This window comes from Gracilinanus agilis, chromosome 6 (assembly GCF_016433145.1).
Source record: "Gracilinanus agilis isolate LMUSP501 chromosome 6, AgileGrace, whole genome shotgun sequence".
NCBI classification, from domain to species: domain Eukaryota; kingdom Metazoa; phylum Chordata; class Mammalia; order Didelphimorphia; family Didelphidae; genus Gracilinanus; species Gracilinanus agilis.
Window position 1 is genome coordinate 82006105 of NC_058135.1, and position 16572 is coordinate 82022676.

At 34.4% G+C, this 16572-nt stretch overlaps 1 pseudogene; it reads right to left on the reverse strand.

The window, feature by feature from the left end:
* Positions 1 to 2180: 2180 nt before the first annotated feature.
* Positions 2181 to 16572, reverse strand: part of LOC123252284 — a 41248-nt pseudogene continuing 26856 nt past the window's right edge.

Consider the following 16572-nt stretch of genomic DNA (forward strand, 5'->3'; position numbering starts at 1 on the left):
ATCCAGCTGACTTAAAAATATAGAAATAAGCCATGGAGCCTCTTAATGATAACGCTTTAAGAGTACCTATTATCTATTGAAAAATTAATGTACTTCCTTAATTTTGTCTGCTAGGTGATCAGTCACAACTGGCCAGAGTATTCAGGCCCACACAGAATGCAAGTCTGAGAAAGTGACATTTGCTCAGCAAGAGACAAATGACACAAAGTGAGTCAAGTAATAATAGAAGGCTTTTTTGAACATTTTCAGTAATTTGGTTATAGCTAACTCTAGAGTGCATTAGAGACACATTCTTAATCAGACCCTACTTTTCCATTAGAGGGACTAATTACAGTATGTCCTCTATTGGCAGATTTATTTTTTCCCTTTGGAACCTCTTAGCAAACACAAACGAATTTATTTGATTTTGGGGTGGGGAGGAAGAGCTCTAAATGCCATGAGGTATAGTCTGACACCTTTTAGAGTCTGCACACACAGAGGGCACTGTTCACTCAATAATCTTTTTGTGCTGCTGGCAAGAGATTCAATGTGTCCAAAAAATTCCTATCAATATTTGAGAAATTCCAGCTACTAGGATGATGTGCCCAATGTCAAGTGTTAGATTTATAACCTGATAGACTTTACATCCTAACCTCACTATGTGTCTTATTTTTTTTCTTTAAGAATGAATTGTTTTTTATTCTAATGATTTTTCCCTTCTTCTTTCCCTTGCTGTCTATATCTGCTGCCAGATGAATAACCTGCTTAAAGGCAATTAAACGGTGAGGTTACATCTAGGCAAGTATACCTGCTTAATGACTGGGTGTGAAAATCCAGGTTAAGCGAAGAAAGTCTGTTTTCTTTGTCTTTTCAGAAACATTGTTCCTCAGCATCAAAGTAATTCATGTGTTTAATATAAGGTATATGAGAGAAATTCTATATCAAAATAAACTAGCTTGAAAGTATGTGGGGAATGTATAGCTCCACCAGCTTCTTTATTAGCCATCACCAAGTCAAGTTCACATTTATTAAATGCCTCCTATGTGTCAGGCAATGTGTTAATCAATGGGTAATAAAAAGAAAAGCAAACATTACCTACCATCAAAGAGCTACCATTCTAATGGGAAAATGATATATAAACAACCATTCACATTATAAATGTGTATACAGTAAGTTGTGTATGTATGTAATAAATTGTGTATATGTGTGTGTATATATATATATACAAAATATATGGGAATTGTATGTTATGTGTATATATTTATGTATATATGTATTTGTATGTGCTGTGAATTGTAGGTAATCTCATTCTCAAAGGAAAGGCACCAAAAGCACTAATAGGATGGTGGCGTCTGGGGAAGGTACCACTTGAGTTGAATATTAAAGTAATCTGGGAAAACCATAAGACAGAGACGAGGGAGGAAAACGTTCTGGAAAGTTGGGTAAAAGGTATAGAATGTGTGGTATCATTTTCAGGAAACAGCAAGAAGATGAATATCATCCAATGACAGGAGGGAGGCGGGGAGAGAGAGAAAAGGACAGACAGACAGAGATGAAGAGAGAGAGTGAGAGAGAGACAGAGGCAGAGGCAGAGACATAGATAGAGACAGAGTCAGAGTCAGAGAAAGGCAGGGAGAAAAAGAGAGATAAACTTCCATTTGGACATGGAGAGCTCAAACTACTTGCCCTTTCTGTTTCTACATTTAAGGAGGCCCCACTCATATATACATACTGGGTTCAATCTTGTTAGAACCTGGTTCTTTAGAAAGGAGAATTATGTTCTTGATTGATGCCTAAAGTATAGAGCTTTGGGGTAGAAAGATGTTCAATGTGCAAATATAAATCAGGTACAGAAAACTATTTATATCTTTCAACAGTTGAACATAAGAAATAATCTAACTATGGCTATATTCTTCCAGGAGGTTAATTTTTAATCCATCAAAACATAAAAGAATTTTCAGGACTCCTCAACTGGCAATTTATATTTCAATTCAATTGAATACTACTCAAATAGTTTCCTTTGGATCCATGATTTTTTTTTCCAAATCCTCTGGTCAGTGACTCCCCAGAAAGCATTGAGATATTTTCTAGGATCATTTTTTTAACCTCTACAGTTCTTTATGCTCAAAGAGATATTTCAAAAGGAGTCAATGATTCTCAAAATTAAAGAAACAGTCTTGGATTTCTGGAAACTGAAAAACCTAGTTTAAATCAAAATACAATGCCAGCAAGAGGGTGATGGGACAGTGGTCACTACCTAGGGCTTTGGACTGAATCTTGCTATCACCCAGGCCACCCCAGCCAACATTCTTGGCTCAGGCATTCATCATGTAGTCTCCAAAAGTGTAAGCATAAGCTGCTTCTGGATAGAGATGACAGAAACTATCAGTCCTAGAGTAGCTCTCCAAAACCTTGTCTTTCCTGTGGAGTAAAACCTGTGTTTTTCTTTTTCCCTTTGGGATTGTGCAAGTCAGTCTCCTCATGGACCACAGTGAGGTCTCCACAGAGCTCAAGTGGCTTTTTGGCATTTAGCCCTTTCAAAAACTTGTGAAATGCTTCATCCCATTGTTGTCGGTATTCCAGACTAAGCAGCCTCCTACCCTGCTTTGAGCACATAGACTGTCACCCCACAAATGCCTCAGACTCAGCCATTGTCACTTGACCCTCTGATAATGCTCCTCTTCACATCCAAACTTTTTCTTGATCCAGGCCCAGAGCCCATTCACATTCCAAGAGCAAATCTGGAGGGTAGAAGATTTGCCACTTAGGTGAGGTTTTCTTGTCTGAGGGTGGGGTGGGGGGGTCCTAATGCAAGACAGATCCTTCCCCTGCTGCCTCCTTATCTTTTGCACCCTTCTTAATCTTCTTCAGCTCAGGTTCTTTAGACTCTGACTCCTCCTCACTGATCCCATCCTTCACTGTTACTTCCTTCTTCCCTCACTTTGGCATCCCTCTGGTCCAGAACAATGCCCCTTGGCCCAAGTCCCCTGGAGCCCAATGCAGCAGAATACTGGCCCTGTGGACACCCCTGTGGACACAGGGATAAGGACAATGATGCTTAAGCTTGGTGACAGAGGAAGCAGGGAAGGGCCATCCTCTATGGATTCCCCTCCTTGTTATTCAGCTTCTGAAATACTTTCCTTTCCTCCATTCTCCCTTCCTCCTTCCCAAACATCCCAGGATTCCCAGCCTCTGTAATTTCCTAAGCCCTAGCCTATCAACTTCAAGAAAACCTTGGGACCACCTCCCCAGCCCTGTGGACACTTCTCGTCTACAGGTGACTTTAAAGTACTACCTAAAGCCAGGGGCACTGAGGATATACTCCAAAATGAACTCTGCTTAGAAAAAAAGAAGATCCTTCCTACCTCAGACACAAAGAGCAATCCAGGGTCAGTATTCAAAGGGAAGGCCTTACTGACTGAAGCCCAAGTGTTCACAAGCTCTTGAATATACAGTAGTGTCTCCAAGGATGGTAAATACCATCTCAGGGCTTTTATTCAGTCACCTATACTCAAAAACAAAACTAAAGAGCCAGTCAATGGGTGAAAATCCAGTCTAAAACTTGCCTGGTGTAGGTAGGTGTTACATTTTCCTTGTGCATCCAGCCACCATTATTCCAGGTTGTAGGAAAGGTACTGGAGCCACTTCCCTGCCTATCTAGGGAAAGTTTCAAATACATCAATTATCAATTTGAAGTGATCCTAGATGGTCTGACTACTTTTTTAGATCCACTAAGTACACCAGTTCTCTAAGTTTACTTGTCAATCTACTTAATTAAAATATCCCCTACCACCATCATAGATCCAAGAGGATAAGAAATGGATTGGCTTTTCATCTTAGAGGGCCAAAATCCAGTCATGTGCCATGTGTTTTCCTCAGAATAATCAGGACAAGTTTTTTGTCTGTTTGTTTTATTTTTACAAAAACTTACCTTTATTTATCATACTAATCAGTACATTTAACTTCTTTTTATACAAATGGCACATACAAAGCACTCCAGGAACTGTGCTTCAATCTATCCCTACTGCATTAAAAACATCTGTGCAAATATGTAAATGTGTACATATGTATATATTTCTCTGTGAGAGTCACCTTCTGCTTTAAGGTGCAATTCCTATTGGGTTTTTTCCTATATCCATTATAAAAAGAAACTAAATTTAAAAATCTAAAGTCAAAATTTGATTCCAATACCTCATACATAATTTCCTTTTCAATAAATATATGTTCATCCCAGACACATAAAGGGAAAATATTCTTGAGATTATATTTATGTTGTTGCTTTAGTTTAACAACAGAGAAGGGATAATTCAGAAAGTACCTTTCCTGGTGAATGATCACACAATAAAACATAATTAGTTCTTTGCTTAGGATAATCTACTGGTAATGAAAGCAAGATACATTTCCCAATGTGTACAACATTGCATCAAAGCTATTGCTTCTCCATTAGCGAAAGTAATAATTCTTTCATGATTTCTCATTGATGTCTTTTTTCTAAGACTTTCAGAATATGTTCATACATGTTTAAAAATCAGTTCTTTGGGGGTGAAAATGTACTTTTGACATACTTTTAAAATTTAATATGCATCATTAACATTTTTCAACACATTCTTAAAATGACATAAAAAACACAATGAAGCAAGTTATAACTTGTAACATTTGCTGGTTTCCAAAATGTAAATGCCCATACTCAAAATTTAACAATCGGCTGTCAGGAGCTAGTATGAGTTGGCTAACAGCATACCCCTGCCATAGGACTAGAGGCATTCTTTTAATTTCTTGCAGAAAGAAAGAATGTATCTCTTTAAAAATCCATTCTATAATGAGGGTCATCTCAAAAATTATGCTCAAAACTTTCATTCCAAGACCTAGACACACATGTAAAAGTTTTGTGAGGCCCTTTTCCCAGACACATGGGATTAATTTTGAGAGACTTTCATGGTCTCTTTCTTTCCATCACCTGTGACATGTATTATGATTGTTTCAGTGTGCTTTCTGAGAGTTCCATAGGGTCATAGTGGTTTTCACTCCTCTTCAACTTCATCACCTTACCATCATCCTCCATAGAGTCATGAACATATGGTATCTAGAACAAGTGTCCTCTGAGGGACTTATGAGAAAGAATTTATTCACATCTAGAGAAAGAACTTTGGAAGTAGAAACACAGAAGAAAAACATATGATTGATCACATGGTTTGATGGATATATGATTGAGGATGTTGACTTTAAATGATCACTCTATTGCAAATATTAATAATATAGAAGTGGGTTTTGAACAATGATACATGTATAACCCAGTAGAATTACTTGTCAGCTCAGGGAGCAAGAAGGGAAGAGGGGACACAAAGAACATGAATCATGTAACCATGGAAAAATATTCTAAATTAATTAATTAATTAAATTCTAAAATAAAAATAAAAAATAAAACATGTGTCCTACCATCCCCCTTGACCCAGCAATACCCCTAGTAGGTCAGTATCCCAAAAAATCGAAGACAGGGGAAAGGGACCTATCTGTACCAAGAAAAAAGAAAAAGATGAAAGAAATCCACCAAAGGAAACAGATCCCTAAAAAAATTACAAAATTTCAAATAGGAAAATAACTCTCTTATAAAGGAAGTAAAAAGACTCAAATAAGAAAATATCTCTTTTTTGTGGTGGCAAAGAAGTGGAAACTGAAGGGACATTCAACAATTGGAGAATCACTGAATGAATTATGGTATGTGATTGTAATTGTGCCACAAGAAATGATGAACAAGAGGACCACAAAATAAAACAAAACCTGAAAAGAGTTATATGAAGTGAGATGCAAAGCAAAGTGAGAAGAACCAAGAGAATGCTGTACAAAGTAACAGCAATACTGCATGATGATCATCTGTGAATGACTTAACTAATATCAACAATTAAGATCCAGGATAAATCCAAAGGATTTATGACCAAAAAAAGGAGATAGACTGACATAAAAAGAAGTAATAGAAATTGAAAGCCTATTGAGGCATGCCATTCTTCACTTCATTTCTTCCATGAATTTTTGTCTAATAAAAGTGATATGTCTTCTTTCATAATATAATGAATATAGAAATATATCCTATAATATACACATATTTATTATACTTCAAAATATTAATTACATATGTTATGTATATATGTGTTATTAGTAATATTATAAAACATAGAACCTCCCATCAGGGGGAGGAGGGAGTGGGAGTGGAAGTGAAAGAATGAACATGGATTATAAAATGTCAAAAAACAGTTGTTGAAAATAGTATTAAAAACCCCAACACTTGCAACACCATTGGGAGCTAGCAACTGAGAAGTGGAATCCTCCCAAATCTACTGTGTGTGGCACCCATGGGAACCAAGGAATAGTATTCTCTCCATCCTAGAAGAGGAGCTAGGTTTAAACATATAGGCAAGATTATAAAAAGCACCCCCATGTCCCAAAATGAGCAAGAGACACAAAAAGGGCCTGAACTTGGAAGGCTATTTGAACAGAAGGGAAGATAAAAATTTAAACTTAGAACTTATAGCAATGCAAAAAATGAAAATGTATGACCTTCAAATGCAAATATGATCTTAAGGATGTTGGGCTCAAAATGAACTCCTAGAATAGTTCCAAAAGAGGATCAGAAAAAAGAGACTTAGAAGAAAAATTAGAAAAGAAAATGATAAAAAATCAAAAACTTAGAGTAAAATCCACTAAAGAAAACTGATTCCTCAAAAAAGAAATACAAAATCTCAAATAGGGGAAAAAATACTCTAAAAGAGGGAACACAAAGGCTCAAAGAAGAAAATGGCTTCCTAAAAATTAGAATTAGACAAATGCAAGCTAATAACTCCAAAAGATATCAGAAAACAAAAGAAATTTAAAAGAATAAACATATAGAAGACAAGCTGAAATATCACACTGGAAAAAAAAAACTGGTTTGGAAAATAGATTCAGGAGAGATAATCTATGAGTTAATGCATGATAAAAAAGAGCCTGGAAACCATATTGTTAGAAATTATCAGGGAGAACTGCCCTAATATTCTTGGACAAGAGGGGGAAGTAGGACTTGAAAGAATCCATCAATCAGCACAAGAAAGAGATCCCAAATTTAACAATCCCAGGGCTATTATAGACAAATTCAAGAATTCCTAGGCCACAAAGAAAATACTGCAAGCAGTCATAAAAACAAAAAAGTCCAAGTATTATGGAACCACAGTCAGAACTACACAGGAACGAGGAACTTCTACATTAAAGAACTCAAAGTTGTGGAATCTGATATTACACAAAACAAAAATAACCTAGACTACAACCAATAATCATTGATGTAGTGAAACTGAGTATAATACTCCAGGGAAAGAAACACACATTTAATGAAATAGAAGATTTCCAGGCATTCCTGATGAAACAACAATAGCTGAAGAGAAAATTCAATTATCATATTCAGCATTCAAGGGAAGTGTAAAAAGAAAAAACACAAAGTACTCAATGGCTGTTAAACTGATCACACTGGAAAGGATTAATTAGGAAACAAGTTATATATGATATAAGAAGCACTTAAAGTACCTAAGATACTTATGACAATTAAGGAAATGATGGAGTTAAACTAAATTCCTACATAAGGTAATAACTAAGATACTGAATATATCTATTATACTTGAAGTACCTAAGGTACCTAAATTTCTAAAGATACTTAATGTATAGAAGAAACTTAAGAACTCCATCACTATTAAGGGATTGAAAAGGCAAAGAAATACAAAGACAGAAAGCAGAGGGTAAGTTGAGAGAGATCAGATGACATCCAAAAACAAATAACAATAACAAACAAATCAAAATCAAGCATTAAGAAAGATGAATACACTTATAAAATACAAAAGGAGAAAAAATTAGAGTAAATAATCAAACATGAGGATGCATTTAAGAATAAATACAGTGGAAGGGAAGATAGGGGGTAGTGGACAATTCTTGAACCTTAGTCATCAAAACTAATGCAAAATTGGAACAATATCTGCATGTGGTTATCTATAAAAACCCATTTTACCATATAGGGAAGAAAAAAGGAGAGCGGGAATAGACTAAAGGGAGAGAGAAATTGAGGAGGTGGTAGTCAGCAAAAAAAATATTTATGACCAAGGAAAAGCTGAATGGAAAGGAAGAGAAGGATAAATAGGGGGAAAATAAGATGTAGGGAAATACAATTAATAGTCATAACTATAGAAGTGAATGGAATGAATTCATCCCTAAAATGGAAATGGATAGCAAATTGGATTAAAAGCCAGAATTCCACAGTATGCTATCTAAAAGAAACATATTTACAGCAAGGAGACAACCACAGAGAAAAAGTAAATGGCTAGAACAGACTACTATGTTTTGGCCAGAGTTAAAAATGTAAAGGTTGTAATTATGATTTCAGACTGATTATAATGGAATACTATTGTGCTATGAAAAATGACAAACAAGATTATCATAAAAAAGCTAAAAAAAAGTTGTATGAAATGATGCCAAGCTGAAGTAAACAGTACCAGGAGAACATTGTACATGGTAACAACAAAGAAGTATGATGATCAACTGTGAAAGACAACTCTTATGAACAATGAAAGGATCTGATACAACTCTAAGAAACTCATGACAAATAAGGATATCCATTGCTATAGAAAGAATTGATGAAGTCTGAATTCAGATTGAAAAAAAATCTTCAATTTATTTCCTTCATGAATTTTTCTCTAGTGTGAGCAATATGTAACTTTCATAACATGATAAGCATGGAAATATGTATTATATAAGAACATATGTACGACCTATATCATATTCCCTGCCATCTTGGGGATATGTGTCTTCTTTCACAACATGATAAATATATAATTCACATATATGTATTATACTTAATGAAGCTAATTATCTAGTATTATAAGTGTATGTATGTTATTATTAGTAAAATTATAATACATAATACCTGCCATCTTGGGGAAGAGGCAGGGTAGGAGGGAGGGAGAGAACATAGATAGTAAAATGTCAGACAATTATTGAAAATTGCAACACTGTGTAATCTTGAGAAAAATAACTTTTTTAAAAAAGAAAGAAAATTGTATTAATATGTAATCTGTAAAAAATAAAATAAACAATGTGCCATGTTTTTGCCTAAGAAAGATTGAGTTCAAAATGGACATCTCCAGGCTTGGAAGTGACCTCATTATGAATTAATGTCCTGAAGGATTGAGTCCAGTGAGAAAAACTGATTCCTAATATGGCAGGAGCAAGCTTATAGGAAGGAAGGAGTTCTAGATAACTATTTCAATGCTTTTGGGAAGAGTAGCTATCAAACAAGAAGACTGGACTAAGACTGGCCATTTTACCAGAAGACGGATAAGATAGCAAGATTTGTTCAACCAATGTAAAGCTAAGATAAAATGAAAAATATTGGTTGACCTGCAATTGCTGTACATTCTGATGATGTTTATGTAATAGCTTCAAATTATTGATATAATAGTGATGTTGTTATTGAATCCCATTGATAGTACATCTGATATGATTTTGTTAATTTTTTTTTATTAGTGACCTATATTTAGCATTTCTTTTGTATGTGGGAACAACTTTCCTATCTCATTCTTTTTGTACCTTTTTGAATCATTTTGTACATTGAATACACATTTTCATTGTCCTCTTGTTTGAATCTGCCCATAAAGGAAATAATTCTGGAACACCTGTCTGGGAGACTTAAACAGTTCATGAGTAATGGAAATCTAGCCCACTCTTTTCAGAGATCGGGCTCTCCTGGACAGGACTGGGCCCAGTCCAAACTGCATGCTTGAATATACAAAAGGGAGTAACAGAGTGCTCCAGAAATCATGAGGTTAGCAGCGTTTCTCAAAGTTAGGATCTGTTATTGATTCATTCCTGATAAAAGAATGGCCCACTTCCTTTTTCACTTAGAGATGTATTTAATTAAGCCTTTATTTAAACAACAACAAAAAAAGGTATTTAAAAAAAGCAGCACAACCAAACTAACCAAGTAATGAAATTTGATAATATATATTATGTTTCAACCTTCACAGTTCTCCACCATTACAAAGACAATAAGGAGTTTCACTACTACTTTTATGTTCTTGATTAAACTCAGTCATTATAATTAGGTAGCATTTAATTTTCTTTTGTTATTGTGCATTTTTTTACATTGTTTAGTCGCAGCTGATTCTGTTTCCTTTATTTTGCTTTCTTCTTTCCTGCTCCTCTAAATTCTTTTTTGAGAATATCTTTCCTCTCAATTCCATAGCAAAGTCTTCTTTGGCAATATATAAGACCCCATTTGAAATAACCACGGATTTAGTGATCTGAAATGGTAATTCTTTTAGGGTTGTGTTGGTCCATGATTTGAAGTCTCAAATCATCTGGACTATCTTATTACTTGTGTCATTAAAGACACTGTATGGAGGGACAACCTGATCACTTCTCATATCATTTCTATTTAGTTATTCAATCAAGAGACAATAATAATATAACGATGGAAACTAGAATATGTTAGAATTAAGCCATTTAAAAACAGGAATTCAGGTTCTTAGAATCTTCCAGTGTCTGGATCTAGTTAAATCCTGAGTTGCTTTCTAAACAGTAACTTCAGCATCTTAATTTACTTATTCTTTTTTATCCTTTCTTCCTTTCTTTTCCTTGACAATATATTCATGATTTAGCATTTCAAAAATACACAGGAAATAGTCTTTGTAACAGTGACCAGTTTTAGAAGAGTGAAAACTAAATTGTGTTTGAGGAAGAACAAAAAGTGATAAATGGGCTTCAAATTTTCAAATAGCCTACAAAACCTATAATTAAAGGAATATTTTTGGAAATGCCTCTCTAAATAAAATTTTATCTCTATCATTTAAGAAATTTCGTATATATCAACTGACTTTTATGAGAAAGTGGATGGTGTACGATTTGTATGAAAGCCTAAAAACATTAAGCTGCTGATAAGAAGTTTTTTTGTACTAACTTATAGTCAGAGAAGCCATTAAAGGTAATATTAGTAATGAAAGAAATGCTTTTTGGGGAATCTTTGTTCTATGCATTCATGAAGTCTGTTTAGTAGGAATGATTTTACTTCCATTAAATAATATTTAATATCATATTTCTAGGCTACCCATTTATGATGAGAGGACAGCATCATATTGAAAAGGCTTGTGAATTCTTCATCAATTTGTATGTTCTTGTTTATTACCTTTTTAGGCAACACTAAGTGTGTCATAATTTCTAGCAATTAGAAAACATACAAAATTAACAGAATGTTTCATCTATATCAAGTATGTAATATGAAGTGAGTGAACTCTTCAGAACTAAATTTTTAAAAGGCACAAGAATTACAGAAAAAAAGATCTATGGATCAAAGTGGACCACAACAATGTTAGAAATGAAGAAATGTTATTAAAGTAGTCCTGTTTGGGGCTAGAGATTTTTTTTAATTGTGATAAAGTTTAAAAGAGTCAAGCCATTAAAATGATGAAAGGGATGGAAAATAAAATTAGAAATTTAGTTAAACATCCATTACCTTTATTTTCCCATTGTTGATCAACTTCATGAAATTTTGTAATCTGGCTTTTGCACATATTATTCTTCTGAAAGTGCTCTCTTAAGTCACTAATGATCTCTGTAAAAAAATTTTATTGGGGCAGCTGGATAGCTCAGTGGATTGAGAGCCAGGCTCAAATCTGGTCTTAGATACTTCCCAGCTGTGTGACCCTAGGCAAGTCACTTGACCCCCATTGCCCACCCTTACCACTCTTCCACCTATCAGCCAATACACAGAAGTTAAGGGTTAAAAAAAAAAAAGATTTTATTGACTTTTTGCAAGCAATGCCAATCTATGACATGATCTTTTCTTTCAAAGTATGCAACACTCAGTACCTATAGTCTCTTTATTGATAATAGGAGATATATAATTTCTTTATCTGTCATCAGGGATAATAATATCCCTGATGGTGGATTTTGTGGAGAATATACTATTTTGTGCCATATTTGTCATTATATTTCTTTTTCTGCATTACACAGAATCAATAGAATATCTCCTTCATTATCTCTCTTCTCCCAATCACTTAATAGTTCCAAAAGAAAACAAACAGTACTTCTGATTATTCTAGGAACTCATCTATTTCTCTATTTTCTATCTCATAAGGCACATAGCAGGAGCTTAACAGATGTTAATATATATATATATATGTTCAGTCAGTTTTACATATAATATGCTGTCTTATATGATATTGTTTAAATCAGTGGTTCCCAAACTTTTTTGGCCTACTGCCCCCTTTCCAGAAAAAAATATTACTTAGCACCCTTGAAAATTAATTTTTTTTTAATTTTAATAGCAATTAATAGGAAAGATAAATGCACCTGTGGCCATCACCACTCTCCTGGATCACTGCAGCACCCACCAGGGGGCGCTGGTGCCCACTTTGGGAATCACTGGTTTAAATGGTATTATAAAAAATTTTTTAATAGTTTAAGCATTCTTTTTCTTTTTCTACAAATGTGTCCTTTATGTCTATATGACCTACTAAATCTTAACCCTTTCTTTGTCCAACAATGTATATCTCATTCTACATATTTGCTCCATTACCTTTCTTTAAATGGGTAACATTCTTTATCATAGTTCTTTTAGCATCACCTTTAAACAATATGTTGGTTAGAACTCCTGAGTTTTTTAAATTGTTCATTTTTACATTGTCATAGTATGAATTATTCCATTGGTGAAGGTAAATGTTTTGCCCTACATAAGGAATGTTAAAGAAAGGCAAGAGCTCAAGTGTTGTCAATTCTACCTATTTCAGGCCTCCTCAAGGGCAGTCTTCATGGGACTGGTCAATCTTCAAGTCTTCTTTGACTATGGAGTCTCCACCATGGCTTCTGAGTTTGAAAGAAAAGATGGAAGCATCCAATCCCCTTTAAGTTTGTAAAGGAAAAAAACTCTAGGAAGATGATTAGGCAAGTGTCCATAAACAGAACATGCCACTCAAGATTCTCTGAGGAGTTTTCCCTTGGTTAATATCCAGGATTCTATCTTTTAATTAAACTAGGTTACCTCACCACCAATAGGAAAGCTCCATCATTATGTATTATCTGATATATATTCTCTTTTATGTATACTATCTCTGATTCCTGTTTTCTTGCATCTGAATAAATGGTTTTCTTTGTTATTTGTTATTTGTGTTCACTGTGAAACTGTTATTTGGAACAAAAGGGGTGAAGCTTGGTATTTTCTTTTTTTTTTATTAGAAATGATAAAACAATCAAAAGTTAGGTGAAACCTGATCATATCCCTTAGATAAACAATACTGAAGAGAGCAGATAGATATTCTTCTAGTCCAGCAATCTCTTTTGCTGAGGAGAGCAGAGTGGTAGCCTTTGGTCCCAATATCTTGCTTTCCCTTCTGCCAGTAACGAAAGAATCTCTTTGAGAAGGTAGAGTGAGAAGAGGATAGAAATGTCTATTCTGCCTCCTTTCAAGCCATACAGGAACAAGCCCTTGGAAAATGTGAATCATCCTACACATGAATGTCACACTCTTTCTCTATAGTACTGTTAAATTTCATCTTTACCTTTTAATTACAAAAAAATGAAATTTTACTTTTGCCCATAATTTTCAAGGATTCAGGACACTCTATACATTACTAAAATAAACCTTGGGATTCAAAAATAAACAATACTTAAAGGATGTATTGTAGTAGTAAGAGCACTGGACTAGAGTCAGAAAGACTTGACTTTGAATCCTCCCTCAAGCCCTTCTAGTTATTTGATCATGGGTGAGCCACTTAATCTCTCAGTCTCAGTTTCATATTTTGATAAACAAGGATAACCATAGCATTTACCTTATAGTATTGTTGTGAGGTCAAACAGTATAAAGAGCTTTGTAAGTTTGAAAGCATTATGTAAATACTAGGTATGATTGTTGTGGTGATGGTATTGGTGGTGGTTGTTTCTCACAGTAAGTCCATTTTTCTATGCAAATTTACTATAGATATACTCTTTAAATTGCCCTGTACCCTCATATTTCAGAATGCCTGTACTCCATGAAGTATCTCCAAGTGGGGCTTTCTAATTTCTCTTGATTTTTAAATCTTAAATTGTTAAGATTATCACCTAGAGCAGTGATGCGCAAACTACAGCCTTGGGGCCAGATGAGGCCCCCTGAAATGTCCTATCCGGTTGTGCAACATTATTCCTAATCTGAGGAATACAATGAGTAGGATACAATACGATGAAATTTAAAAAGCTTTGCCTTAGAAACAGATTGACAGATGAGCATTTCTTTTCCTTTGTCTCCCTCTTTAAAAAGTTTGCCCATCACTGACCTAGAGGAAACATTTGGCAGTAGCCTACAGGTCTTTAAAGGTATCAGATAAGGAATTAAGTTATTCATAAAATTTTCCCCTTTCTAACACAATGACAAATGTGGAATAATTGATGATATCTGGCTATCTCAATAGCAAAACCTCTACTAGTGTGATATAAGGAATGATAAACTGGGTGATTTCTTTAAGAACTGGAAAGACCTAAATCAAATGATTCAGAGTGAAATAAAAAGAATCTGGGGAACATTATACATAGTAACTAAAACATGGTGGGATGATCAAATGTAAAAGACTGCTTCTAATAGCAATACAATGATCCAAGATGATCCTGAGGGACTTATGAGAAAGAACTGTGGCAATAGAAATGCAGAATATATATATATATATACATATATATATGTTTTATAACTTGTTTATATGGGTATATTATTTGGGGTTTTGGTTTAAAAGATTACACTATTACATAAATGAATAATACGGAAGTAGGTTTTGAGTAATAATACATATATAATCAAGTGAAATTGCTTGTCAAGACCAGGAGGGGGAATGAAGAGGGGAGGGAGACAACAGGAATCATGTAACCATGGAAAGAATTTTTTTTTAATCAAATAGAAGGTATTTAATAAATGTTTGTCAACTGCCAAAAAAATCAATAGCAAAACCCCTTTGGATGAAAAAAAATGAGAGAGAAATATTTGACAAATAATTTCTGAGTCTTAAATTTCCATAACAATAGTATCTACATAATATACAGTAGGTATTTCCATTTTTTTTTTCCACAGAGATTTTTTCCCTTTTTCTGAAAAGGTAAAAATAAGATGCTTGACTTCTCCCCAACCCATGTCCCCAGAAAGAAAATGAAAAAATAAACTAAAAAATTCCCTGTGTTTCTCTGGCTTGTCTTATTGAAGAGGTCTTTCTTTGCTCTCAATTTACCTCTTTAAAAAGGAAAATAATTTGGACATATAACAAAAGAGATTCATACTCAGAAGCCTTTTCATTTGTAGTTGCTACTTTACAAAAAGCGAAATATGTTATCTGCTAAATATTGTATCAATTAATATTCTGAACATATATACACTTCATTTTTCATATGACTTTTGTTAGGGAAAAATGCCTAGTATTAAAAGGAAGGATAAATATGTGTATGTATAGAGTTCTTTATATGCCACCTCACTCCACATCTTCCAGTATCTGTTTCAATTTCTGAAACTGATCTAGTCTTCCCACCCAGCTAGGTAGTACATTGGTTAGAGCACTGGAATTAGAAAGACTTGTGTTTGAATTTTGTCTTAGATATTTACTAGCTCTATGACCTTGGAAAGTCACTTAACATCTGTTTGCCTCAGTTTCCCCAACAGTAAACTAAGGACAATAATATCTCCCAGGGTTATTGTGAGGATCAAATAAGCTAATATTTTTAAACTGTTCAGTATAGTGCCTGTTGTATAATAGGGGCTTCATAAATGCATTAAGTTCTTATTTCTTCACCATTCCTAATAATTGTACAGAAGTTAGTGAATCTATCCAGGTGCCCATCCTCCCAGTACCCTTCTCTCCCATAATTTCTCTCCTGGATGTGGGCAGATATCAAAATTCTCTCATAGATTTTCTCAAAAATGTGTATAGGCTTGTTTTGTATATGATGTGATTTTTATCTAAATAGAAAATGATCACGGGGATGGAGTGATGGTGATGATATATATCTAGGGTAGAGATTTTTTAATGGTACCATTAAAACTCATTTTAAAAATGATGTGAAAGAAATAATCCAGAGGCGATGCATTTGAGTGGGAAAGCCTCCTGGACATAGATGCTACAAATCTGCTTTGGGCAGATGGAAACCTGAGGATTTTGTTATGGTTCATATGTTGCCAGTGCCCTTGGTTCCACTGTAAATCCTGAGAGAGATTAGAGAGAAGAATTTACACCAAATGTTTTGCCTTCACAGATGACCAATCAGCCACACAAGAGAAAATAAACTTCCTTTTCAAGAAGCCATATATCAAGATGAACTTGATTCTAAGGATAAGACCACACTAGAAGAAGTTACCAAGGAAGGGAGAGAATCACAGTCCCTGGTGATCTTTATATAGGTAGACTGCCATCTGTCTTTGATGTTTTACTTTTAGACTTGCCGGGTACACATTCCTGAAAATGATCACTTCATAAAATTTCTTCCAGATTTAGTTTTCTATGATTTATGTGGTATTTAACTTTAGTAACTTAATGAACAATGAAAATATGACCAAAATGAAGACATGTCATATGCTCTGGG